We start from the raw sequence: 27,345 nt of genomic DNA, 5'->3' as shown, positions 1-27,345 counted from the left end.
AGGGCAGATCCTCTAGTTTACAAGATCCTTGGAAACATCCGACATTATGAACTACATTATTTTCACATCCGGCTTCCCTAACAACGTAAAGGCCATTCGCATATTAGCGAGCACTTTTCGCCCAAACATATTTCCCAACAACAATGACGATTGGAAATGGGTACTCTTAAAATGGGATTGATCCCTTACACTCTTTAAACAAAGATATAAATTATCCTCATGTTATTTGAAATTTGACTGCATACATGATAATATCAGTATTCAAATAGGAATAAAACAGTATTTTTTTAATTCATTTATTTTAGTTGCATAGAGGAAATACATACATAGGCATATTTACAAGTATTAAACTGCAAAAGTGCTAGAGTATTATTTAAATAAAAATATTTACTGTGTTCTATCCTACGAATGGAATGGTCTATTCAAATTGTCGTTGTCGGGTGTTGCTTCCTGTTACTTAGCCCCAGAACCAAGGGAAACCTGGAAAAAGAAAAAACAAAACTTTTAATTTCGAACCTAAATTTTAATAGAGACCAACAATATTCTTCGGCCTTTATAATATCTTTGAAATTCTTATTGAAACGAACGTATATTTCATTGAAGTTGTTTTTATTTCTTTTGATTGTTTGTGGTAAAAATGACTTTATTTTCAACATACATTAGGGTTATTATTTTAAAAACGAAACCAATATTTAGAAATTTCTTTAAATCTCACAACATGACTTCTTTGTGTTAACTCCCCGAATTATCCGATTTTAGTCCAGAACTCATTAATACCCCAAAATCGATATTCCTATGTTTTGAAGTTTATCTTACAATTGTACACCTTTCTCTGCTTTAGTGGTTAGGGCCTATGCGCGCCTTCTATTCCGTTGCCATTCGGAGATATGGTTCCAGCTCTAAAAAAATGAAATTACCAGCATCATCTCATAACCCTTAAAACAGATGAAGAATAATTGTATTTTAAATCTTAGTAATGTTGACCCTTACAAAAACACCGGTCAGTTGACAATCCTAGTCGGAGACAATATAATGTGTTATGGTGGTTCTGTTTGAACTGTAGGTTCAGGTGCCCTAAAAAGAAACACTATACTTCAAGAACAAAGAAAAGCTATTGTTGTTTGCAGTGGCGTATTTACGATTTTGTTTCAGGGGGGCTTTGCTAACTTTCGGGGGGGGGCTTTGCCTGGAAATGTGAAAATTCTGCAAGATTTTTCATCTATTTTACCATAGTAAGATTTCGGAGGGTTAAGCCCGGAAGCCCCCTCTTAAATGCGCCACTGGTTGTTTGACAAACAACAGGACAGTATTGTTGTTTGAATGATTGAATATGTTACAAAATTAAAAATATTTACGGCTAGCAAAGTAGTTTTAATAACACATTAATAATATCTTTAATCAAGAATTTCTCGATAATTATTCGAATTTAAGATATCTTCGAATCTAAGACGTACCCCGATTTCACTGAGTTAAATTAAGGAAAAATAGTAATATGCTCCGTTTTTATTATTACTACTGCGCTCATTTTCGGTCATTTTTATATATCCCTCTCCCCTTCCCATGTTGCGGGGCACGGCATCGGAAGTATCATTGTTCATCTTACCGACCTCATAAACAGAAGTGTCAGTGTTCATCTCAGCGACTCCAAAAACTATAAATTCGACACTAATATGGGTCTTTTTCGACCATTTTCAAATGTCTCTCCCCTCCGTTACACTTTAAAGTAATATGACAAAAACCATCTCAGATTCGAACTTCACCTAGGTTGATGAAAATTTGATCGGGATCTGTCAAGAGGTTGAAAATTTGATCATATCCTCCTCTCCCTCCCCTACGTTGCATCGTAAAAGTTAAATGATAAAAATTATCCCAGGACCGAATGTCATGTACGTTGAAAATGTGATCGAGATCAGTTAAATGATAAACATTATCTTAGGCCTAAATATCATGTATGTTGAAAATTTGATTTTTTTTTTACATATATATGTCCCCCTTCCTTTCCTCTACATTGTGCCGTCAAAGTAAAATGATGAAAACATACCAGGTCTGAACCTTATCTATTTTGAGAGTTTGATGGAGATCGAAGGGGTGGTTTAAGAGTTATTAAGTTTTATTTTTTATAATTCCTCCTCCTCCGGCTCCCCTGAGTTCTACCGTTAAAGTGAATAGCTAACAACACTCCCAGTCTAGAACTGCATCTACGTCAAAAAATTGATCGAGATCGGTCTTGTTGTTCAAGAGATTAAGAGTCACAAACGTAGTCACTTTCAATTTGGATCTGAAGTTCACAGACACCACTATTATATATATATTGTAGATGTAATTAAAAACTCTTATGTTCGATTGTCCCCCTTTGTGGTCAAGTGGTTTATGCCCAAACTTTGCATAACATTGGTCCCAGTTCGATTCCATTGTGTTAGATTGTCTCGAATATTAATCCAAGTTATGGTTCAAATTGTACTTTAAACTGTGGGTTATGGTTACAAAGGTGTGTTTTACTCAACTTACTAACTCATATTAAGATCCAATTGAATGTTCAATTATTTCAATTAAGTGTTCTTCTCAATGACCTAAATTCTACTTTATTCAACCTAACATACCCCAATAGGAATAACCAAATCCGAACGTGTTATCTCCTTTGAGATCATCCCCACTCTTTGACACCTGAGGGTTTCCTTGTGGGGCAGCTATTTCTTGTGGCGGTGCAGGAAAAGCTACGGCAATGCAAACAAACACTGCCACAAACACAAGAAGAGACTGAAAAGAATAAATAAATTAATAAATAATAAAATACTACTATAAATGCTTTATATTCTTAAAAAATTTTTAGAGATATGCTATCAATAATATTAGAAGATACTGAAGAAGTACAACTTAGAAATGTATTGTTACGTAAAAGCATTTTCATTACATTATTCTCTTCGTCCACAGTAGATAATTTTATACGTATAAGGATATTGTTCAATAATCTTTTCATCTAAATGGTTTTGCTTACATTTAGGATTGTGTTAAGTTGTATTGCACTCTGCACAATCTTTCATTGCATATTTTTGTGTACAAAACTCCAAGCCTTCATGATTTCTTAAATTATGTAATATTGCAGGGAATTTATCCAGGGATGAATCAGAAGAAACTCTCTGAGCTCTTTTCAACATTCAATGTGAAACCAAATGATGTTGTAAAGATACTTTACAACATCTATATATAGTACAGAGGAGAGCCATCATGCCGCCTGTACCATGTATGAGAGGTGTATAGTATTAAGTAGTATATAATATCTATTTAGGGGGGACACGGTAGATAAATGTTAAAACACTTACTTCTCATGTGTGGAGTCCCTGATTAAATTCGCGGCCAAAATAAGTTTGTGATAGACAATATCGTGTCCATGAATTTTTCCAGGGTACTCACGCTTTCCTCCCACAATTTCATTCCACCAAATTGTACAATGATCATTCAGTGCCCTTAATCATCCAAATCCTTTAGCCTAAAGCGCACAAACCGTGGGATGTTAAACTGAAAGATTTCACATGATTGTAATTTCCTATTGTTGTTCGATGTGTCCTAACACTGACACATTTATTACGTAAAATTTATAACTCATACATGTTGCGTGGTGGATTGAACAGGATCGAACGATTTGTAGATTTCCCTTTCGCTTATCTTTTGTTATTTGTCATCGGTCAATATTTTGTAGTTTCTTCCTATCCTCCATGATTATTTTTCTTTCTTGAGCAGGATATAAAGAGCCTTGTGTTCTAGAAGATTTCCTCCAGTCAGACCAGTCCTTGTAGTCTGCATCTCAAAAATGAGTTTTAACTACAACTGAATACGAAAAGGTTTAATTGGTGCCACAAGTAGCTCCATCTGGTAGAGCACTTACGAGCTCCATCTGTTACCATCTGGTAGACGGATAGTGCTCCCAGTTTTTGCGGCTATAAAGCCGGGACAATATACCAAAGTTTTCACTAAACCGAGACAATATACCAAAATGTTTACTAAACCGGGACAATATACTAAAATTTTCAGTAAAATGGGACAGTATACCAAAATGTTCACTAAACCGGGACAATATACTAAAATTTTCAGTAAAATGGGACAATATACCAAAATGTTCACTAAACCGGGACAATATACAAATATGTTCACTAAACCGGGACAATAAACTTTCACTAAACCAGGACACTCTATGAAAATTTACAGTAGAACAATAGTTATGCACTCGCTGAAGTATCATAACTAACTAAATAATAGGTTAATACCCACCAAAAGTGAATGATAGAGAGTAAATGCTTCCATTGGTTGAATATCGGTGAATAATACCTAAAAGCAATATATTTTTTAAAATATCCTAGAAATTAATTTAAGTTTTATGGAAATAAATGGGACATTTGAAGTTTTGAACTATACAGTATTAATTGGGATGTAACTCTGAAACTTTTCCAGATAAGCAACTGAGTCTGGTCACCTTATGCGAAGGATATCTAGTCCTGTTCCAGGCTATTTAAACTTGTGGTGGGCAACACTGTGTCTGTGGGAGTTTCTCAACAATTGCCCACCAGACAAAACGAGAAATAATTTTAGTAATGATATAAGGAACATGACGAAACTTTCCCAATTAAATATAGATAGGGTCTACACTTTCTGAGACGAGACATCACTTTTGCGATACCATTTCGAGACGAGAAGCCTCAACCATTGTTCCGTAGGAAATTCTAGTATCCTCGAGATATGCCCATTGTCTCTCACATAGGCGCAAATCTGTCTTCAAGATTGGGGGAGACGGGTAAGCCCGTTCCCATATTTTATATATATATATATATATATATATATATATATATATATATATATATATATATATATATATATATATATATTTACATCAGCTAATGCTTCTGGCAACACATACTATTCGAAGCTTTCTTGCACCCACTGGAAAACGTGAAGTATATTAATATTTATTTGCATATATTGTTATTGTAGACTGTTCCCATAATGCCCACCGACTTCGATTTTACAAAATTTGAGAAATAAATTTCACTTTTTATTTAGTGGTCAATTTGAAGGCATTTTGTTATACTACCATTAAGAAACCCATATACATCATATTACGAATCAATCATTATGGAACAATCTCATGTGTGACACGCAGCAGTGGTACCAATCTTTGAAAGTTTCATTACAACTTTTTTCTTTTTTCTTTTTTAACTGATTTTGTGAGTAATGGTGAATTCAGTATAAAGGTACAACAAGATATTCTCTTTCTCTCTCTCTCTCTCCCTGTGTGTGTGTGTGTTTGTTTGTTTCTAGTTTCCGGCGTAAGCGTGTGGATACTACCAGGTATACTTTCGTGTGTACAAATGCTAGTGTGTGTGTGTGTGGCGCGGGTATATGAACTATTAATTGGGATCGCGTAGTGGAACTTATCAATATTAGTACGTACATACAAACGGCTGTTACTTCACACGATAACTTTGGACGAATACAAATGTTTAAATTCTGCTTTTTGCAATAAATAAGTAGAGTGATTCCTCTCGAGGGAGTTCCCCTAAATGGTAGCCCCTACCATGTCCAATTAAATCACAAATTGCCGCAATCGTTTGTACATTGTTTGTACAGAAATGTACAGGCCAAATTTTCGTTTGTACACTATTAGGGGCGCCGCCAGAACGAAAACAAATTGGGGCTGTTTAACTGGTACCCCCCCCCACCAACATGTTCTATTCAATCACTAATTATCGCAATCGTTTGTACTTCGTTTGTACAGAAATGTGCAGGCGAAATTTTCGTTTGTAAACAATTAGGGGCGCCGCCAGAACAGAAAAAAATGGGGGCTGTCTAAGTGGTAGCCCCCCACCATGTCCAATTGAATCACAAATTGCCGCAATTGTTTGTACTTCGTTTGTACAGAAATGTGCAGGCGAAATGTATGTTCGCACGCAATTAGGGGCGCCGCCAGAACGAAAAAAATTGGGGGCTGTCTAAGTGGTAGCCCTCGACCATGTCCTATTCAATCACAAATTGTCGCAATCGTTTGTACTTCGTTTGTACAGAAATGTGCACCCGAAATTTTCGTTTGTACATAATTAAGGGCGCCGCCAGAACAGAAAAAATGGGGGCTGTCTAAGTTGTAGCCGCCCCCCCCCCACCATGTCCAATTCAATCACACGTTGTCGCATTCGTTTGTGCATCGTTTGTACAGAAATGTGCAGGCAAAATGTATGTTCGTACACAATTAGGGGCGCCGCTAGAACGAAAACAAAGTGGAGGACTGTCTAACTGATAGCCCCCACCAACATGTTCTATTCTATCACAAATTATCGCAATCGTTTCTACTTCGTGTGTACAGAAATGTGCAGGCAAAAGTTTCGTTTGTACATAATTAGGGGCGCCGCCAGAACAGAAAAAAGGGGGCTGTCTAAGTGGTAGCCCCCCACCATGTCCAATTCAATCACAAATTATCGCAATCTTTTGTACTTCGTTTGTACAGAAACGGGCAGGCGAAATGTTTGTTTGTTCACAATTAGGGGCGCCGCCAGAACGAAAACAAAGTGGTGGTTGTCTAAGTGGTAGCCCCCGACCATGTCCAATTCAATCAGAAATAGTCGCATTCGTTTGTACGTCGTTTGTACATAAATGTGCAGGCGAAATGTTTGTTTGTACACAATTAGGGACGCCGCCAGAACGAAAACAAAGTAGGGTGCTTTCTAAGTAATACCTCCCCACCATGTCCAATTGAATCACAAATTATCGGAATCGTTTGTACTTCGTTTGTACAGAAACGAGCAGGCGAAATGTTTGTTTGTACACAATTAGGGGCGCCGCCAGGACGAAAACTAAGTGGGGCTGTCTAAGTGGTAGCCCCCGACCATGTCCAATTCAATCACAAATTGTCGCAATCGTTTGTACGTCGTTTTTACAGAAATGTTCAGGCAAAATTTTCGTTTGTACACAATTAGGGGCGCCGTCAGAACGAAAACAAACTGGGGGCTCTCTAAGTGGTAGCTTCCCACCAACATGTCCAATTGAATCACAAATTTTCGTAATCGTTTGTACATCGTTTGTACAGAAATATGCATGCGTAATTTTCGTTTGTACACAATTAATGGCGCCGCCAGAACGAAAACAAAGTGGGGTTGTCTAAATGGTAGCCCCCACCATATCCAATTCAATCACAAATTATATCAATAGCTTGTACATCATTTGCACAGAAATGTGCAGGCGAAATTTTCGTTTGTACTCTATTAGGGGCGCCGCCAGAACGAGAACAATGTGAGGGTTTGTATAAATGGTAGAAGCATTAAAAAAATGTGTCACATTTATGGAGTATTTTTCTAACAGGACTTTGTTCACACTATTGTGTGGTTTGGTTTGTTCACACTATCGTGTGATTCACTATATTGATCTTATCCTAACGATGATGGAATTAAATGCTTTTTTTTGTTTTTTTTATATTTATATTTATACTTACAATCATTATTGCTGAGTTAGTTTTTTACTCCTCGGCTCTTATTATTAAACTTATTCATTATTTCTTACGTGAACTGAATCCTTATGAGAAAAATGTATTTTTTTCTTTCTATCTTGCGCAGAAACCGTTATTCTCATCTCGTACAGGAAATTGATAAGTGGAAGATATAACAAATTCACAAAGTAGACTGTTAAAGGGAAAATTATAACACAGTATTTTGTTTTATTTGATCATCTTCATTAAACTCATTTTGCAGAAACTATAGAATGCATGGTGAAGTATTTTGGTGCATTCAGCATTCTGATTTACGAGTAGAGTTGCTAACTGGCCGGTATTTGCTGTAATTTTGATTAGGGCCGGTGACCGGTACAAACTTCTTATTAGACCCCTTCTGACCGGTATTTTGGAATCTGCAATCCAGAATATAACATTGAACATCGAAATTTTTCAACAGTGCCTTTACAAACACAAATTTCCGTTGTATTTATACATTATCGATATTTTTTTAACGTATGGCAGTTTTTTTATTTATTTAACATAACAAATTTGATATCACTTATATTTTATTGTAAAAAAATTTTATTCATTTATTAAGAGTAGAAAATGACTTTTTAAAGCAATTTCCTTTGTTTGAAGTGAAGTTTATAGAATAAATTTCATTTTATGAATCAACTGTTGTTACATAAAGATTAATATCCAGTATTATTCATCTGTTTCGATAATTTTAAACAAGTGGCAATTGCTGGTAAATACAATAACGATCAATACAGTCTTCAGTTTCTCATTTGTGCAGAGAATTTTGAGGGTGTGCCGGTAATTTTGTTTTCCTAAGTTGGCAACCTATTTACGAGGTTTTGTTTCAACTCTGCTACGTAGTGGCTCCGTACTGACACTCCGCATGCAAATAAGTATGTAAGGCTACCATACGCCCCGATTTCTTAAAATTTGTCCCGGTGTGCAGAAATTTTCTTTCTTGTCCTGTTTTTTTCTTTATTATTATTATTAATTACATATCAAAATTTCTGAAAAGATAATAAAATCGACTTATTCCTTTTGCTTTCAATTCCGACAATACTATAGGAACAATTTCATTCTAATCTTTATTATTATTGCAATCGCTGCTTCCCCGGATATCACATGCAATGTTTAAATCCTCCTAAGTAGCACTCTTATCACTAAAAGTAAGAATGTATACCCCGAGGTGGCAACAAATTCTTGTGACGTTGCAGACCAGCCCCGAAAACACATTTTTTTTCTGCTTCAGAAAAACAATTATGCAAATTGCTTTCTTTTAGTTCGCATTTTAGGTTAACAAAAATAAATCAGCCTATTGAAATTTTGAAACAACTTCATAAATCTGGATATTTTTCTTTATAGACATGTAGAGCATGTAAAGGTGGTATGCGTAATAATATTGAAAATATAATTTTTGCCTAAATATTGTATGTTCACTGATTGCGTTTATATTGTATAACAGCTTCTAGCTTCTATAATAATTTTTAGCACTGTTGATTAAGTATGGACAGCGGCGTATTTACGATTTTGTTTCGGGAGGGGCTTTGCTAACTTCCGGGGGTGCTTTGCCTGAAAATATGAAAATTCTGCAAGATATTTCATATACTTTACTATAGTAAGTAAGATTTCGGTGGGGGGCTTGAGCCCGGAAGCCCTCCCCCTAAATACGCCACTGAGTATGGACTATATTAATACATTATTTTAAGTTGTATAATTAGTGCGATACTGTAGTAAAATTCGAAAGATAAAATTAATACAAAATGCAATATTTACTACTAATTTGTAAGATGTCCCGTTTTTTCTGTTTTCAAAAAGTATGGTAGCCTTAAAGTATGCTAAACCATACAAAATAAATTGTACTGTAAATAGTACCCCTCTGATAGTGCTCTCAAACGGGTCGGGTTGTCGGGTCGGGTCAGTCGGGTTATCTCGTGTCGGTTCACTCGGGTCGGGTCGTCACATTCTTCACTTATTTTCTATACGGAATACTATAAAGAGCTTTGTTGTGGAAATCAATTCGAAGTTGGTGAATGAATGATAAATGTGACTAATTAAAGGTGAAATAGTAATAAAATTTTAATTTTACCCTATATTAAATAATTGGTATTGTAATTGTAATTAATATTACTACTGACTTTTTTCCTTTCTGCGTTTCTATGTCAAGTTAAATGTCACATTAAGTGAAATTGAAAGGAAATATCAAGTTAACGTCCCACGTTATGCACCAACGCTAAGAGAGACAGTGATGATGAGAAATAATTGAAGTGGTTGAATGAAGAAAGTGGGAGGAAATGGGAGAACACCGAGAAAACCCATGCACATGGGGTTTGTCCACCAGAAAACTTACTTGGTACGAGCTGGAATCAATACCCATGGACCTTCGGGTCAAACATCTGCCTTTGGGCAGGACACATTATTATTATTATTATTATTATTATTATTATTATTATTATTATTATTATTATTATTATTATTATTATTATTATTATTATTATTATTATTATAACTTTAAGAGTGCCCAAGAAAGTTCCGCCGCCTTTTCACCAACACCTTCGAACATTGGTATGTAACCTAAGACGTACCTGGAATATCAAAAATCGTCTCCATCAGCCTCGACGACCTTCTGAAAACGTTCTGGAAGACCATGGATTCCATCGCAGTCGAACTTGGTGGGACGTGAAGTGAAGAAGGTATCAAGTGCATATTGAACCTCTACTAGCTGTTTGAATTGGCGTTCTCTAAGGTGATTGTCCAAGGAATGGAACAGGTGATAATCGGACGGTACAATGTCCGTGGAGTATGGCGGATCCAATAGTGTTTTCCATCCAAGGCGTAGAATGATGTACTGGGTCATTTTAGCCACGTGGGGCTTAGCGTTGCCTTGTAACAAGAGGACCCCTTTGCGATTCAGAACTGCTGGATCCAGACAGTACACAGTGACAGTACACAGTTGCATTGATGATCTGACCAGCTGCTAGCAGTTCCCGATGGACGATACCTCGAGCAGTCCACAAAATGCACAGGAGAAACTTATTCTGGCGTAGTGCTGGCTTGGGCTGTTTTTGAACCGGTTCATGGGATGCTAACCAACAATGACGGCGCCGTGGAGCTTCGTACAGGACCCACTTCCCATCACATGTCAACACCCTGTCCAGAAATTGCTCCTTCCTCAGACGAGACACCAAAGAAACACAGGTGTCTGCTCGCGTTGCTTTCTGGCTCCAAGTCAAATCATGTAGGACCTATCAACCCAACTTGCAGTGCTTCCCAAGTTGATGGTGGTGGTGCCGAATGGTTTCTCCACTTACACTGAAAGGTTGTACCAGTTCCTCACATGTTTGTCTTCGCCTCAATTGCTGCCCGAAGATCTTTATTTTGAACATCTGTTTGTCTTCCGGCACGTGGTGCGTCTTCGAGTGTTTCGTCACCGTCCTTAAACCGTCATACCACTGCACTCTCCGCGTAGTCACGACACCCTCACCAAAGGCCTGTCATATCTTCCGCTCCGCGGAGCAGCAATTTGAACTCGTACAGCAAACAAGCCCTTATGACGCTCTGTGAAGGCCCCATGTTCACTCAGTCCTTACGCACGTTCACGGTGTATCTGAACAGCCACAACCAAGTAGTATGTTGGATATACTTACTAGTGTTGCTCACGAGACCTGGTTTGGGGCATTCTCGTTTCGAAAATGTGTCGTGAAGGTAGTCTCGTCTGGAAAAGTGCATATGTTTCTATTGAAAGAGCTCTGTCTCATCTCGCACCCTTTCATGAAAATTCTGTCTCGTCTCGTCTCGTCCAACAACTGACCTTCACCTTATATCCATTCGTATTCAACTCACGGTGTGAGGGCCAATTGAACACAGACCTCCACAAAGAGACAGAACTTTCTTGGTCACCTTCAGATTATTATTATTATTATTATTATTATTATTATTATTATTATTATTATTATTATTATTATTATTAGTAGTAGTAGTAGTAGTAGTAGTAGTAGTAGTAGTAGTAGTAGTAGAAGTAGTATTATTATTATTGCTGCGGTAGTGATTTGACTTTCTCCGCAATAAAATACTTGCTAATTTCATATAACGTTGCAAATATCTTCTAGATAAATTAATCAAGAAAAAATAAAAGGTAATTCCCTACAGAATGATATTTCAGTGCAATTAGTTCCTTATGATTCTATCAGACAGCAACGCTGTTTTTAAATAGAAAAATCGGAATGTTAACGTGATGAAATTGTTGTTTGTTACACAGCAAAAAATATTAAAAGAAGTTCTATATACATTCCTTACTAGAAAATAATGTTGTATTCGGAACTTTTATTCTTTTAGCCTTCAGAACTTGTCTTCAGAACTCAGTCAAATTTTATTTTGACTTTTGAACTTGATTGCCTAAATTTTAACCTTGGAAATTTGGATGTGGAGTAAAATAAAGAAGGTTAGCAGGGTAGAGAGGAAAACGAATTAGGAAATGCTGAAAAAAAGCAAGAGACGAGAGCAATATTAGACGATATAAGGAAGCGAAAAATGGACGGATCACAAGTTTTGATCTTGCTAAGGGATTGCATTCTGAGGGATGTAGTAAGGGGGTGATATCAGGAGAGCGAGAGTGTGTAAGAAGGTTGGAATTGATAGATTGTAATAAGGAGGGTGGTACTTTATGTTGGGTTGCGAGGCAGATATTAGCGGGAAATCGCAAAAATGGAAGCTTCTTACCTAATTCACGGAAACTGGCCTGTTTATTAATGGGAGAACACTGAGGAGGAGGATAATTATACTACAAGTAAAAAAAAAGCCGAAACAATGGTTTATGCATAAGAATTGGTCAGCATTTTTTTCTGGTGGCAGTTTTGTAAAGTTCTAGCTCTCTCAAACTGGTTAGATTGTAAGGTCAAGTCACTCGGGTCGGTTGTCGGGTTAAGTCACCTCGGGTTGGTTCACTCGGGTCACTTTGGGTCGGGCCAATCGGGTCAGCTCGGGTCGGGTTGTCGGGTCGGGTCAGTCAATTTGGGTCACGGGTGGGGTCGGGTCGGTCTTCAACACATATAATTTCCACGAAAATTACAATATACCACGGTTTATACCTCATTGGACTTCCAATAAAACGTTTTCAATGATGTGTACACCATGTCACCATTTTTGTATGAGGGAATGTCTAGAGGGATTTTGTGGGAATTTGATGGAGTGTAGATTCCTGTGTGTGTGTGTGTGTGTGTGTGTGTGTGTGTGTGTGTGTGTGTGTGTGTGTGTGTGTGTATGTATGTGTGTGATACCTTACAGGATACAAGATGTCGAGGAAGTGTGTAAATAAACCGGACAATTTCTGTTATGTATGTGGGGAGCTGATATTTAAATCTCAACGTCGATGTTTTACTCCACTTGTGAGGAAGTGTTATCAGTTATATTTTGGTTGCTGTGTAGGAGACCAGGATAAGAACTGGGTTCCTCACTACATTTGTTGTACTTGCGTGAAACGTCTGACTGGGTGGGCAAATGGTGGACGAAACATGAACTTCGCAGTACCGATGATCTGGAGGGAACCAAAAGATCATTCTTCAGACTGCTACTTTTGTATGACACAGATAAAAGAAATAAGCAGTAAATCTAACCACACAGTACAGTACCCTAATTTGCATCAGCAATTAGGCCAGTTCCACACAGTGCAGAATTACCTGTACCGGTACCTCCTCCTCATCTTACGGTAAATGAGGATTACGTACTTGAGGCAACTATTGAAGTTCCAAATGAAGATGATGATCCTACTTATGTAGGAAGCACATCTACATTGGATTCCCATCTGATAACTCCGGGTGAAGTAAATGACCTCATACGGGATTTAAAACTCTCCAATACACAGACAGAACTTCTTGATTCTAAACTTAAGGCTGGAATCTGCTCCATCGTGACACTAAAGTGTGTATTTTTCGAAACCTTCATACAGAGTTTCAAAACTACTATTCTCAAGAAAATGATTTAGTGTATTGTAATAATGTCTGTGCTGTGATGGATAGACTTGGACATGCACATATAAGTACAGAGTGGAGATTGCTTATTGACTCTTTGAAAACTAGTTTTAAGGCTGTCCTTTTGCACAATAGCAACAAATTTCCTTCAGTGCCTTTGGCTTATGCAACTAATATGAAGGAAACCTATGAAAACATCGAAATAGTGTTAGAAAAAATTCAGTATGAGAAATACAAGTGGACCGTTTGCTGTGATTAACAAGTCATTTCTTTGTTATTGGGTTTGCAGCTTGGTTATACGAAACATTGTTGTTTCCTCTGCGAATGGGACAGCAGGAACAAAGCGGAACATTACATCAAGAAGGAATGGCCAACGCATGTATTAACTCCTGGACAGAAGAATGCTGTTTATTCCTCACTGGTGAGCCCTGAGTAGATAATTCTACCTCCTCTTCACATAAAGTTGGGGCTCTTCAAAAAGTTTGTTAGGACAATGGACAAAAGTAATGCAGGATCTTGTTACCTCAAGGAAAAAATTCCTCGGGTTAGTGACGCTAGGGATTTTTGTAGACCCCCAAATAAGATGTTTGATTCGTGACCAAAAATTTGAGGATCTCTTAACTCTGGTTGAGAAAGCAGCTTGGTGTCCATTTAAATGTTTAACAGAGAATTTTTTAGGAAACAAGAAAGCCCCAAATTACCGTGAAATTGTGAGTGATTTCCGGCAATCATTCAATGAAATGGGTTGCAACATGTCCCTTAAAGTTCACTTTCTAGACTCCCACCTGCATTTCTTTCCTGAAAAGCTTGGTGCTGTTAGTGATGAGTATGGGGAACATTTTCATCAGGACATTTCCTCCATGGAGAAGAGGTACCAGTGACAGTGTAGTTCAAAAATGCTAGCTGATTACTGTTGGACACTTAAAAGAGATGTTCCAGAAACCAAACACAGAAGAAAGTCGACAACTAAAACATATTAGTTGAGGTAAGTAAGTGTCCATTTATTAAGAAGATACCACTCACTTCTTTTGTATTATTTATTAAGTAGATATAAAATGGTGACACGGTGTATACATCATTGAAAATATGTTTTATTTCAAATCCAATAAGATATAAACCGTGCTTATATTGTAATTTTCGTGGAAGTTATATGTGATTTTATCTGCACTAATGAATATTGTAAAATGAACAGTACACATAGCATATTTTTTATATAAATATGTTTATTTCTCTAGATAGAATAATGGTATTCTTATGAAACTTAGAGGGCTTACTAAGTATAAATCAGGCTAACATACAATATAATTTGTGCGTTTATATACCTAAGGTACCCAAGCTACAACTATGAAAATGGTTTAAAAAAAAGAAAAAAAGAAAAAGAACAGCAATTTGAGGGGAAATTTTCCGAAAACACCTCTGTCACGGGAAAACTGAGGGTGATGGAGAAAAACTGATTGCAGATTCGAATTCTACGTGAAAAGTTCTATTAGAATCAGGCATTTTCTTCCGTGTGCCAGAGAAAAAGATTTTTTTTTCAACTAGTGCAATAGGAACCATTTTCAAACTCATCAACCGTTATGCAAACCGGTTAATGTTGATCGCAGATATTAAAAATACTCACATCCGTATATTATTTAATACAAACGAAAATTTTACCTGCACATTTCTGCACAAACGATGTATAAACGATCGCGACAATTTGTGGTTCAATCGAACATGGTGGGGCTAGCACTTAGACAACTCGCCTTTTTTTTCGTTCTGTCCACGCATCTGATAGCTTAGAAAAAAAATTCGCCTGCGCATTACTGCTCAAACGATTACTGCTCAAAATATGTGCAAACAATTGAGATGATTTTCTTTTGAATCGGACGTAGGGGGTGCTACCAATTAGGTAGCCTATACTTTGTTATCGTTTTGGCGCGCCCGCAATTGTGTACAAACGAAAATTTCGCCTGCAAATTTCTGTACAAAACCGTAACAAACAAGTGCGACAGTTTGTGGTTGAATTCGACATGGTGGGAGGCCTATCAATTGGAGAGCCCATAGTTTGTTATCGTTTTGGCGGGGCCACATTTATGTGCAAACGAAAATTTCAGCTGCACATTTATGTACAAAGGCGTACAAACAAGTGCGACAGTTTGTGGTTGAATTGAACATGGTGGGAGGGCTAACATTTAGACAGCCCCCACTTTGTTTTCGTTCTGGCGGCGCCCCTAATTGTGTACAAACGAAAATCTCGCCTGCACATTTCTTTATAACTATATTCAAACGATTGCGACAATTTGTGATTCAATTGCACATGGTGGGAGGGCTACCATTTAGACAGCCCCCCTTTATTTTCGTTCTGAGGTCGCCCCTAATTGTGTACAAACGAAAATTTTGCCTGCATATTTCTGTACAAACGATGTACAAACGATTGCGACAATTTGTGATTGAATTGAACATGGTGATTGGGCTATCACTTAGAAAGCCCCCACTTTGTTTTCGCCCTGGCGGCGCCCCTAATTATGTACAAACGAAAATTTAGCATGCACATTTCTGTACAAACGATGTAGAAACGATTGCGACAATTTGTGATTGAATTGGACATGGTGGGGGGCTATCATTTAAACAGCCCCCCACTTTGTTTTCGTTCTGGCGGCGCCCTTAATTATGTACAAACAATAATTTAGCCTGCACATTTCTGTACAAACGATATAGAAACGATTGTGAAAATTTGTGATTGAATTGGAAATGGGGGGGGGAGGCTATCATTGAGACAGCCCTCACATTGTTTTCGTTCTGGCGGCGCCCCTAATAGTGTACGAACGAAAATTTGGCCTGCACATTTCTGTACAAACAATGTAAAAACGATTGCGATACTTTGTGATTCAATTGGACATCGTGGGGGGAGCTACCACTCAGACAGCTCCCCACTTTGTTTTCGTTCTGGCGGCGCCCCTAAGTTTGTTCAAACAAACATTTCGCCTGCACATTTCTGTACAAACGAAGTACAAACGATTGCGACAATTTGTGATTGAATAGGACATGGTCGGGGGCTACCACTTAGACAGCCCCCAATTTTTTTCGTTCTGGCGGCGCCCCTAATTGCGTGCGAACATACATTTCGCCTGCACATTTCTGTACAAACGAAGTACAAACAATTGCGACAATTTGTGATTCAATTGGACATGGTGGGGGGCTACCACTTAGACAGCCCCCATTTTTTTCTGTTCTGGCGGCGCCCCTAATTGTGTACAAACGAAAATTTCGCCTGCACATTTCTGTACAAACGAAGTACACACGATTGCGACAATTTGTGATTCAACTGGACATGGTGGGAGGTTCTACCACTTAGGCATCCCCGACTTTGTTTTCGTTCTGGCGGCGCCTCTAATTGTGTACAAACGAAAATTTAGCCTTCACATTTCTGTAGAAACGATGTAGGAACGATTGCGACAATTTGTCATTGAATTGGACATGGTGGGGGGATCACTTAGACAGCCCCACTTTGTTTTCGTTCTGGCGGCGCCCCTAATTGTGTAAAACAAAAATTTCGCCTGCACATTTCTGTACAAACAATGTACAAAACGATTGCGACAATTTGTGATTGAAGTGGACATGGTGGGGGGGGGCTACCATTTGGACAGCCCCCACTTTGGTTTCGTTCTGACGGTGCCCCTAATTGTGTACAAACGAAAATTTCGCCTTCACATTTCTGTAGAAACGATGTAGAAACGATTGCGACAATTTGTGCTTGAATAGGACTTGTTGGTGGGGGCTACCATTTAGACAGCCCCCACTTTGTTTTCGTTCTGACGGCGCCCCTAATTGTGTACAAACGAAAATTTCGCCTTCACATTTCTGTAGAAACGATGTACAAATGATTGCGACAATTTGTGCTTGAATAGGACATGTTGTTGGGGGGCTACTATTTAGACAGCCCCCACTTTGTTTTCGTTCTGACGGCGCCCTTAATTGTTTACAAACGAAAATTTCGCCTGCACATTTGTGTACAAACGATTGAGACCATTTCCGATTGAGTCTGATAAGGGGGGGGGCTGTCTAAATGGACGTCTCCTTTTCACCTCTACTGTAATTAAATTCTTCCTCGAGAAAATCTGTAATCAACACTGTCAGTAGCTACGTCCTCGACTAATATACCTTAACAAGTACAGCTTTATTTTCGTATATTTTTCAACAGTTAACCAATTTAAAACTATCGCAAACAAGAATATGTAGTCAACTTCTTAAATACTTCGCTCGCCGAAACCCGTTCAGCGCGTGCAACAAGCAAAAACAACATGTTTGGCGTCTCACAAATGGAAAAGGGGGAAAAAAGAGAAGGAAAAGCAGCACGGCAGTGCCTTATCGCAGTCAGAGCTGACAACATAGTTTCGGTCGTCACTAACGCGAATAGACCTACTAGCGGTGTACAAGAGTTATACAGTTACAATATACGTCGTGCCACAGTAGCGCTACAGGCGGAATGTGCACGAACTACAAATGAATATGTTCCCTTACAAGCATCAGTCACTGTTGCACCCTCTTTACATTCTACACATCCTTTTTTCTCCCACTTTTTGACCTTGACAAGCAGAAGTACCAGGCTTTCCGAGTTCACAACCATAAACTGTTTGTGTACAGAGTACGTTTTCAGTTCTTCGAATGACTGTGCGCGCGAAGAACAAGGGTGATGATCGGGCTACCGTATACGGAAGTCAGTAACACCCGGTTGCAATAATAAATGTAAAATACAAATATAGAGCCTTGACAATGCCGTGAGGATGAATATATATATATATCTATATATATATATATATATATATATATATATATATATATATATATATATATATATATATATAAGCGATGTTCAAAATATTTATGAAGTTGAAAAACAATACTGTGAAGGATCAGGGGAGCAGAATTGTCTTCAATGGCGCATTTAGGAGGCTATTGGGCTCAAGCTCCCCCCGAAATAAATTTGTTAGTTTTTCGCATTCCACTTGCAACAATAATCCTTCTTACCATTTCTAAGAATGTCATTGACTTTCCATTTTCTTATACTCTTTGTTCAGAAATAATACTGTATTTGTCAAATTTCATTCCATGTAAGAACTGCGTCCTTTTGTTCTTTCTTTCGTCCTTTCTACTTTTCTGTTTCTTTTTCTTGACGTTACTTTCTTTCATTTCGCCTATCATACTTTATCGGCCGTTGCCAGTTGTGATTCAAGTCGACCGTCATCAGTAACACCAAAACTAAGAGGAGTTGATAAGCGAAACTGGTGTTTCACACCAACTTGCGCGGATATCAACATGACAGGACTTTAATTATTATAACAAAGGAAAAATTATATTGTTTAGTTATTTTTAAAAGAAGGAAATGTTCGAATTAAAGAAAATCAAAAAGGGAGAATAATTAGCCCGGGAAATTAGGAAGGCCAAGAGGATGCTTCCTTTTTCTTGTATGAATAGAATAAAGGGTTAGATTCACTCCTAAATTTTTGTGTCATTTATAGGATTTATAGGTCTCCAATTCTTGCCATTATAACTTCAATTTATGCATAAATTAAAATATATTTAATTCTCAAGCTCAGGTGGGCAATTGCCCACTTCCTTCCTTGTGTTGGGCATAGCCCGTCGAAACAAAATTGTAAATACGCCATTAGTTGTCTTCAACATTGGGAGGTGGGCAGATTTGAGGTTCATTCTACAGAAGGGAGAAGAAACTCATATTACGGTAGATGAATCTGATCAACTGTAGAGTATATTATATATTAGGCGACATATATTATATATTAGTAGATGAAGTAGTAATATATATCAGTATCACAAATCATTGCCATGAACACATTCTGAAATCTGAATACGTGCATATTTATAATTGGTATGTTTCTAATTAGGCATCCACAAAGATCCACGTTAAAATTGTTTTATAATAATTTAAATAATGACTTCCCCAAAACTATGAAGAAAGTATATCAATTATGTATGACGTAATAATACTCTTTGAGCAAACTGATGATAATCTCAATAACATTACAGGAATCGTTACAGATATCTGACGCATGTCATATAATTACTCTTTAGTTAACTGATGTAACCTTAAGATTATGGAGAAAAATATTCCAACAATTGAATTCTTTTCTTTGCTTACGAAGTATCCTCTCTCAAAAGAAAAATTGGGACACGCGGAAATACGTAGGAACAAACCATGGTTCGAACTAGCAGAGAAGAGAAAACAGGCGAAATTACGTTGGCTACAAAATCCGAATGAAATAACTACGGAAAATTTCGTAGACATCAGGCGGGAAACTTTCAAAACTTTAGAACAAGGAGACGCGATTTTTTGAAAGCTAAAATTTAGGAACTTGAAGATAATAGTAAAAATAAAAACATTCGGGACATGTATAAAAGAATCAACAAATTTAAGAAAGGTTATCAACGACGTGCTTATATTAAAGAAAGCTGATGGAACAGTTCTCACTGATACAGATAGCATTTTAAATAGAAGGAAAGATTTCTTTGACGATTTGCTTAACACGGAGCCAAAAACTAATGTGCTTGGAGAAAGAGAGATACACACCGCAGAACCGTATATTCCAGAACCCAACCTAATAGAAGTAGAAATCGCTATAAAGAAATTAAAGAACCACAAATCTCCGGGTGTAAACGAAATTCCGGCTGAGTTTGTTTTAGCTGGAGGCGAAAAATTGTGGAACAAGATACACAAACTCATTATCCTTATCTGGAATAAGAAAGAATTGCCACAAGAGTGGAAAGAATCAATCAATCCACAAGAAAGGCGACAAAAGTGACCGTAATAATTATCGAGGCATCTCTCTTCTGTCAACATCCTATAAAATCCTTTCAAACATTCTATTAGCAACATTGACCCCATGCGCAGATGAAATTATTGGACATTATCAGTGTGAATGTAGACAAAATCCATCAACAATTGACCAAATATTTAGCATCCGCCAAATACTCGAAAAGAAGTGGGAATACAGTAGCCCCATAAATCAACTATTTATTCATTTTAGAAAGGCTTACGACTCGGTTAGGAGAGAAACATTGTACAACGTTCTTACAGAATTTGGAATACCGAAAAAGCAATTAGATCAATTAAGGAATGTTTAAATGAATCCCAAAGTAAAGTCCGGGTAGGAAAATTTTTGTCCACGAGCTTTCACGTCGAGAATGGCCTGAAACAAGGAGATACGTTGTCGCCATTATTATTTAACTTTGTTCTGGAATACACTATAAGGAAAATCAAAGACTGCAACCAGGGGATACAGTTGAACGGTGTCCACCAGGTTATGGCATATGCTGATTATGTAAATTTAATAGATGATGACAGGAGAACAATAGAAAGAAATTAGGGATGCACGCGAGACGAGACGAGACGAGAAATGGAAAAGTCTCGTCTCGTCTCGCAGCCTCAAATGTTGGTCTCGCGTCTCGTCTCGTCTCGCAAATATGAAGTCTCGTCTCGCGTCTCGCATAAAATTTTGAGTCTCATCTCGCGTCTCGCGCGAGACTTTCTCGCATGGTCTCGCAGTCTCGCATATATTCTGGGTCAAAATTTGGCAACGTGTTATTCTATGGCTGTTAATGAATGATGATGTTATATTCTGTCCGAAAGCAGGTATTTGACTAAAAGTCCCTTGGCAAGATGAATCCATGGTGGTTTGCCATTGCTTTCCATGGGATGAATGTGCATAACATCCTAAGGAGACGGAACCTAGAGTTCAACATGGTATCCGAACTTGTGTCCCCTCCGCTCCAAATTAAAAGAAAAGTTGTGCTGGAATTTGATTGCTGGACCATTAATTTTCATCAAATTAATAGCATAATTTACAGCAAAACCAGCATAAATTGTTGCTGGATCCAACATTGTTTTCCAGCTTAGAGGTCTCCAGCAATATTTTCCAGTATGCCATGCGGGCACATTTTTGCCCCGAAAAAAAGTCGAAAATGTAATTAGGATATAAAGAATATAACGTTTCCGTATATGTTTTTCTGAACTCATTGAACCAAACCCGGGTCATTTTACTATATCTATATGTAAATTTCTTCGTCTTTATTTAACCGGATTTCAACCTTGTCTTTGCCTGCTTCTAGTCCAAGGAATGCTCTAACGTCCCAATATCCAAAATTGACACGGATTGTTCACTTAGAATATGTTTGAACTTTCTTTTCAGAAAGTTTAAACTCTCTAGCATTAAATTTGTGGAAGCAGCAGAGAAAATATAAAAATACGTTACTTGTGTAGGAAACCAGTGCTGCCATCTATTGTCGCCTCCCTTAAGGAATAACATTGGACATTTGTGTCAACGGACTTGTGGATAACGCAATATGTTAACAATTGCGAGAATCAAAATATCCAGCAAACTATACTTGATACGAAAAAAGCTTTCTGGATCAATTTCCAGATCATACAGTTGAACTAACTGCAGTGTTGCTAGAATATCAAAACCTGAAAAGTTTTGGTTAACCCGACAGCACTGGTGTCAATCCACACAGATACAGACCACATGTCTTTTGATCCTGAGCTAAGTAAAATCAACCTTGAATAATAATAAATCTCATAAAATGTCTATTGCCCCAATCACTTTTTTGTTCCTGGAGGCATTAACGCTCAACTTAGAAAACTCAATAAATGTAAAATCACTAAATATACAATTAAATGTAATTCATAAATTTTGCGAGACTGCGAGAAGTTTCGCGAGACTTCTCGTGCGAGACTTAACCGAGTCTCGTCTAGCGTCTCGTCTCGCGCCTCGCATAAAATGTTCAGTCTCGTCTCGTGTCTCGTCTCGCAAATGCGAGACGAGACTTCTCGCGTCTCGCGTGCATCCCTAAAAGAAATGCAGAGATCTTATTAAACGCTTGCAGGGGCAAGGGTTTAGAAATAAATGCAGAGAAAACTAAATACATGGATGTGCGCCGGGACCGTAATACGGTAAATTATAAATGCGTTAAAATATTAAATAATACTTTTGCTAAAGTGGATACATCAAATATCTAGGATCAATATTAACAGACAGATTTTCTTCGAAAATCATATTCACGAAGAAATTAAATGTCGACTTGATACGAAATTCGTGTTATTATTCAGTTCAAAATCTCTTGGCGTCGCGAATTCTGTCGAGGAATTTGAAGCTTAAAATATATAAAACCATAATCATACCTGTTGTTCTATAAGGTTTCGAAACATGGTCGCTTACTCTGAGGGAAGAACATAGACTGAAAGCATTTGAGAACATGATGCTCAGACGAATATCCGGACCCAAGAGGAACGGGAATGGAGAATGGCAGAAACTTCATAACGAGGAACTACATAAATTATATGGCTTCCCAAACATTGTTATGTTCATCAAGTCTAGGAGGCTTAGGTGAGCAGGACATATAGCCAGGATGGAAGAAAGTAGGAACGCTTTCAAAATGTTAGCGGTAAGACCAATCGGAAAACGACCATTAGGAAGACCTAGGCGCAGTTGGGAAGACAATATTAAGATGGATCTCACAAAAATAGGAATACAAAGTAGAAACTGGATCCAGTTGGCTAAGGATAGAAGTCAGTGGAGAGCTTTTGTGAACGCGGCATTGAACCTCCGGGTTCCATAGGCTATAGAGTTAGTTAGCTTACGAAGCATGAATAGATGTCTAGGCTGATGCTACAAATAGATTAAATGCGCATTTACTGAAAACATGGGTTCTACTGACATTGGGTAATCTATATACTCTTCATGTGCTAGGGCCTATGGGGAGGAAGAGATAAGATTTGATATCAGGTTACGTCACGCACAGTTGCCCGCCTTCATTTTCATTAAAAATGGAAAAACCAAGAGAAACAAATTTCATCTCACTTTCCTTTGTGGCAGTCGAACACAAATCATCACACTTATCTGCAAAAAGCACTTTTCAAATCGGATTATTGGGGGAGCCTCCAGTTCCAATGTTGGGGGACATGTCTCCCAATTTCCCCGGAATTTGTGCCCGTACCTACAGCTGGGACAACTTTCCAGCATGAGGAGTGGGGCATATCCTCTTCTGGCATTTACTGCAGTTTGTGCCCAAGTAGCGGAAGTGAAAGTAATACATATTGATGAGAGTACTAAACGCACTACAGCACGAAGTCAGTTTGAAATACTACAGAATACGATTCTTTTTAAAAAATGGACAAGCCAAGAGAAATCAATTTCATCTCACATTCCTTTGTGGCAGTTGGACACAAATCATCACACTTATCCCAAAGAGCACTTTTTAAGTCAGATTATTGGGGGGGACAGTCCCCCTCAGATCCAAGATTGGGGGGACATGTCCCCCTCGTCCCCCCTGGGATTTGCGCCAGTGGTCTCTCACATTCCCATTCCGCCAATTCTTGCATAACCATTGATTTTAATAAGTGATTCGTCTTCTATTGCGTACGGGAATCTAATAATGGAATGTAAAACCATAGATTTCATGTAATTTCGAAGCGCTTTAAATTCTCCGTGATTGATTTTTTAAAAAATCTTCGGTTTCCCGAACGCGACACGTGAATTTGTTGAACCGATAGAGTAAAGATGTCTCACGTGCAACCTAAGTTTAAAATAGTTGTTTTGTTGCATTGATTTGTTTAAAACTTTAAGCTATTGTAACATTTATGTATTAAAATTTTTAGTTTCCTTGTATCAGATTTTACAATAATTTTTAGTCTAAGTAGTTATAAAATTTCAGTTAAACGTTGCTTTTTGTGAATCTCTTATTTGATCTGAATCTCTTATTACAAATTTGAAGCAGTCTTATGTAATATTGATTTCTATTATTCGACGTATACTTTGGTGTTACACAAACAATGACGACACAAGAGGGATACGCCTGCTTCTCGCAGATATTTTGTATTCTATGTCAAATAGTATTAAATGAATTGGTTTCGGTATACGAAAGTAGGTGCTCACAAATTTCTCTGCTCCTCCTCTCTAACCCCAGAAATTACAGATGAGCTGTACTTGGAAGTGACTTTCTTTTACATCTAACATTATTTAATTTAAACCTCGGAAATATGTCGCACTATTTTCATGGCCTATGCTCAACGAGTCCTTCTAGTTGCTATTCCATTGATTGTAGATATGTTCTTCCTTCTGGGGTGTGTAAGTTCTGACAACATGTCTAGGTTACCTTAAGGCTAACCTCACATTTACCAATGGCACGACAGCCAAACCGAGACATAAGGATTAAGCAGGCATAAGAGCCTGCGGAGGAAAAGCCTAAGTGCATTGAACGTGTGTCTCTTTCATAACTTTAGAGAGATATTTCTCCAGTGTTTGGCACATGCTCCAATATATATATATATATACAGTGCGAGGCTTTGTTGAATGTTAACAGTAGTGCACCTCGACTCTGTTGCTTTGCTTTCTGGATAGAGTGCAGACGGCCTAACAGTCACTACCAGTGTTTCTTTCAGGAACAATGTTTCGGGGGAGAGACGCACTTAGTAAACCGGGGGCCGTTGCTACTATTCCATTTATTATTATATTACAGACGTATTATATTAGTCCCCTCCGGGGGACACACTCAAAGCTCCAAGGGGCAGGCTCCCCCAAAAAATAACACCTCTGGAAGAAACACTGGTCACTACTGGTATTTTCTGTCATTGTACGGATTAATGTTTTAAGTTAGTACTAAACCAAAGAATTGTGAAAACATAAAAGGAATGCTTTCTTTTGTAGTTAGTTTCACACAACTAAGGCTTAAAAGTCCTTTTATTTTAATTGAGATTATAGGCGCAAATATTTCTTGTTGAAATTATATTGTAAAATTAAAGGTGTTACTTTTACATAGATAGTACGGTAGATTGTTTTGATAATTATATTCTACTCACCTTGCCGATCATTTTAAGGGAATGTTTACCACTTATTTTCTCGAGGTACAAGTGCTGATTGTTGTCGAATTCATTTTTCTTTTATTTATATAGTTCAAACTGTCCTTGCTATCTGTATGAACAAAGAAATTTAATAAAAAAAATATGTTTTATAAAAAATATAATTGATGTGAGCGTGATCAGTGATGCGTAGGTTTGCAAAGGAAATACTTCAAGCATACTCACTGCAGATTTTCATGCAAGTAATTCTTATGGTTTGTTTTTGATTAAACTATATTAATACATATAATTGAAATCGTTCATGCTCTTAACATACGGAAATCGTCCTTGTAAATTATGTGATGCGTAGTGAATTAAATAATTTACTGTTTATACGAATGATTAGGAATAAACATGCCGTGAAACACACTACATTAACATCAATTATAATCTAAATTTCCCCACCCTTCTACGAGTAGGTGAAATCTTATAGAACTTCTCCCTCTGTCGACATGCTTCAGAACAAAATGTTTAAGTAAAATCACCTTTTTTGCTTTTAAGAAATTAGATATATCAAAAACTCCTTTATATACTGCCTGTCCGTTAAGAAGACACAATATCTCAACAACTACATAACGGATTACCATCAATTTTGGCCTTTGTGTAGATAGGCGCCACCTTCTCTCTTAAGCCTCTAATCAAACTACTGTTGACAGAAGTACCCACTTTTGATTTTAATGTTTACTGTAATTGAGTAAAGACTGTAATAGATAGCAAGAAGTAGTTCCTGTGATCAATTAAGCGCAAAGGAATATATTCTATCTAAACTTTTACAATGTTAATCTCTCTATTAAAACCGGAAGAGTCAGAATTTTTTTAACGCTTCTGATATTAATATTAACCACAGTTCATACCATGAGTGACCCTTACTCTTTCAGAGCTCGGAAGCAACCGATCTGGGCATTCCGCTCGTAGTGGACGCACTTTTGACGTCTGGGGCGCCGTGCGATGGCCAGTCCCACTACTTTCCACACAAGTTCTGTACACAAAGAACTCACCCCCAATAATACTGGATTTTTTCAGAAAGATTACGTATTTTCGCATTAAAGAATTGTTAAGGAATCATCATGTATTATATACAGGGTGTTTCAAAACAATTCCGATAACGTTTGGGAGGTGATTCCTGACACCAAGATAAGACAAAAAGTATAGACCAATCTGGGTGCACAAATGCTTCCTTTCGGAGTTACAAGCTGCCGAAAAGGTGAAAAAATGAAATGTAAAATTCCGTAGAACCTAAACTATGGGATCTATCGTAGTCGGACCATGACTTCACTTTGGAACTAATATGTACTCTATCCAAAAATACGTATCTCAGAATCCTAGGGTACTCACGCAACATTTCATACAGAGGGGATTTGGTTACGTTCATATAATTTTAAGTACGCAACAACTATCTCTATGTAAATTGTTGTGGAAGTACCGCAGGAGTTTTATACATGTATTTTTGGATAGCTCCCATATTAGTTAATAAGTGGAGTCTTGACCCGAAAACGATAGGTCCCATAGTATTGGAACCATGGACTTTTAACTTTCATTTTTTCATGTTTTTGGTAGCCTGTAACTCCGAAACGAAGCATTTGTGCATCCAGGTTGCTCTATACTTTTTGTCTTATCTTGGTGTCAGGAATCATCTCCCAAACGTTGCAGGTGTTGCTTTAAAACATCCTTTATTAATGAAATCGTTGGATCTCTTTTAAGGAAAATCGCAACTTTTCACACTCTTCAGTCCGTAAACTAACGTTGTTTTTGAAGTCTACTAAAAAGTGTGAAATTTTCTGAGGGAAATCTTGAAGCAACCTTAAATTTCAAATGTAGTGTAGATACTGTATGCTAAAAAGTGTGACCCTCAGGCGATTGTACATACATTGAAATATTCGTTTTCTACAATCACCATACGTTTTTCTTTCCTATCGTCATTCGAAAGTAGAAAATGGAGACAAGAACCTGATCACACTCTGTACACACTCTGTTTTACCTAAATCGATAATTAATTTTAAAGGTAA

At 37.6% G+C, this 27,345-nt stretch overlaps 1 long non-coding RNA gene across 1 annotated transcript; it reads right to left on the bottom strand.

Moving 5' to 3' along the window:
* Positions 1–300: 300 nt before the first annotated feature.
* Positions 301–25,344, bottom strand: LOC145691668 (uncharacterized). The gene is made up of 3 exons (XR_014132481.1): positions 25,301–25,344; positions 2,601–2,757; positions 301–480 (listed from the first exon to the last, which is right to left on the bottom strand). It is a non-coding gene; the product is annotated as an uncharacterized LOC145691668 (long non-coding RNA).
* Between the last annotated feature and the right edge of the window lie 2,001 nt (positions 25,345–27,345).

Source organism: Thermobia domestica, chromosome 8 (assembly GCF_964235325.1).
Source record: "Thermobia domestica chromosome 8, izTheDome1.hap1.1, whole genome shotgun sequence".
Classification (NCBI taxonomy): Eukaryota; Metazoa; Arthropoda; class Insecta; order Zygentoma; family Lepismatidae; genus Thermobia; species Thermobia domestica.
The sequence above is the reverse complement of the archived record's forward strand: the minus strand, read 5'-3'. Positions and strand labels throughout refer to the sequence as shown.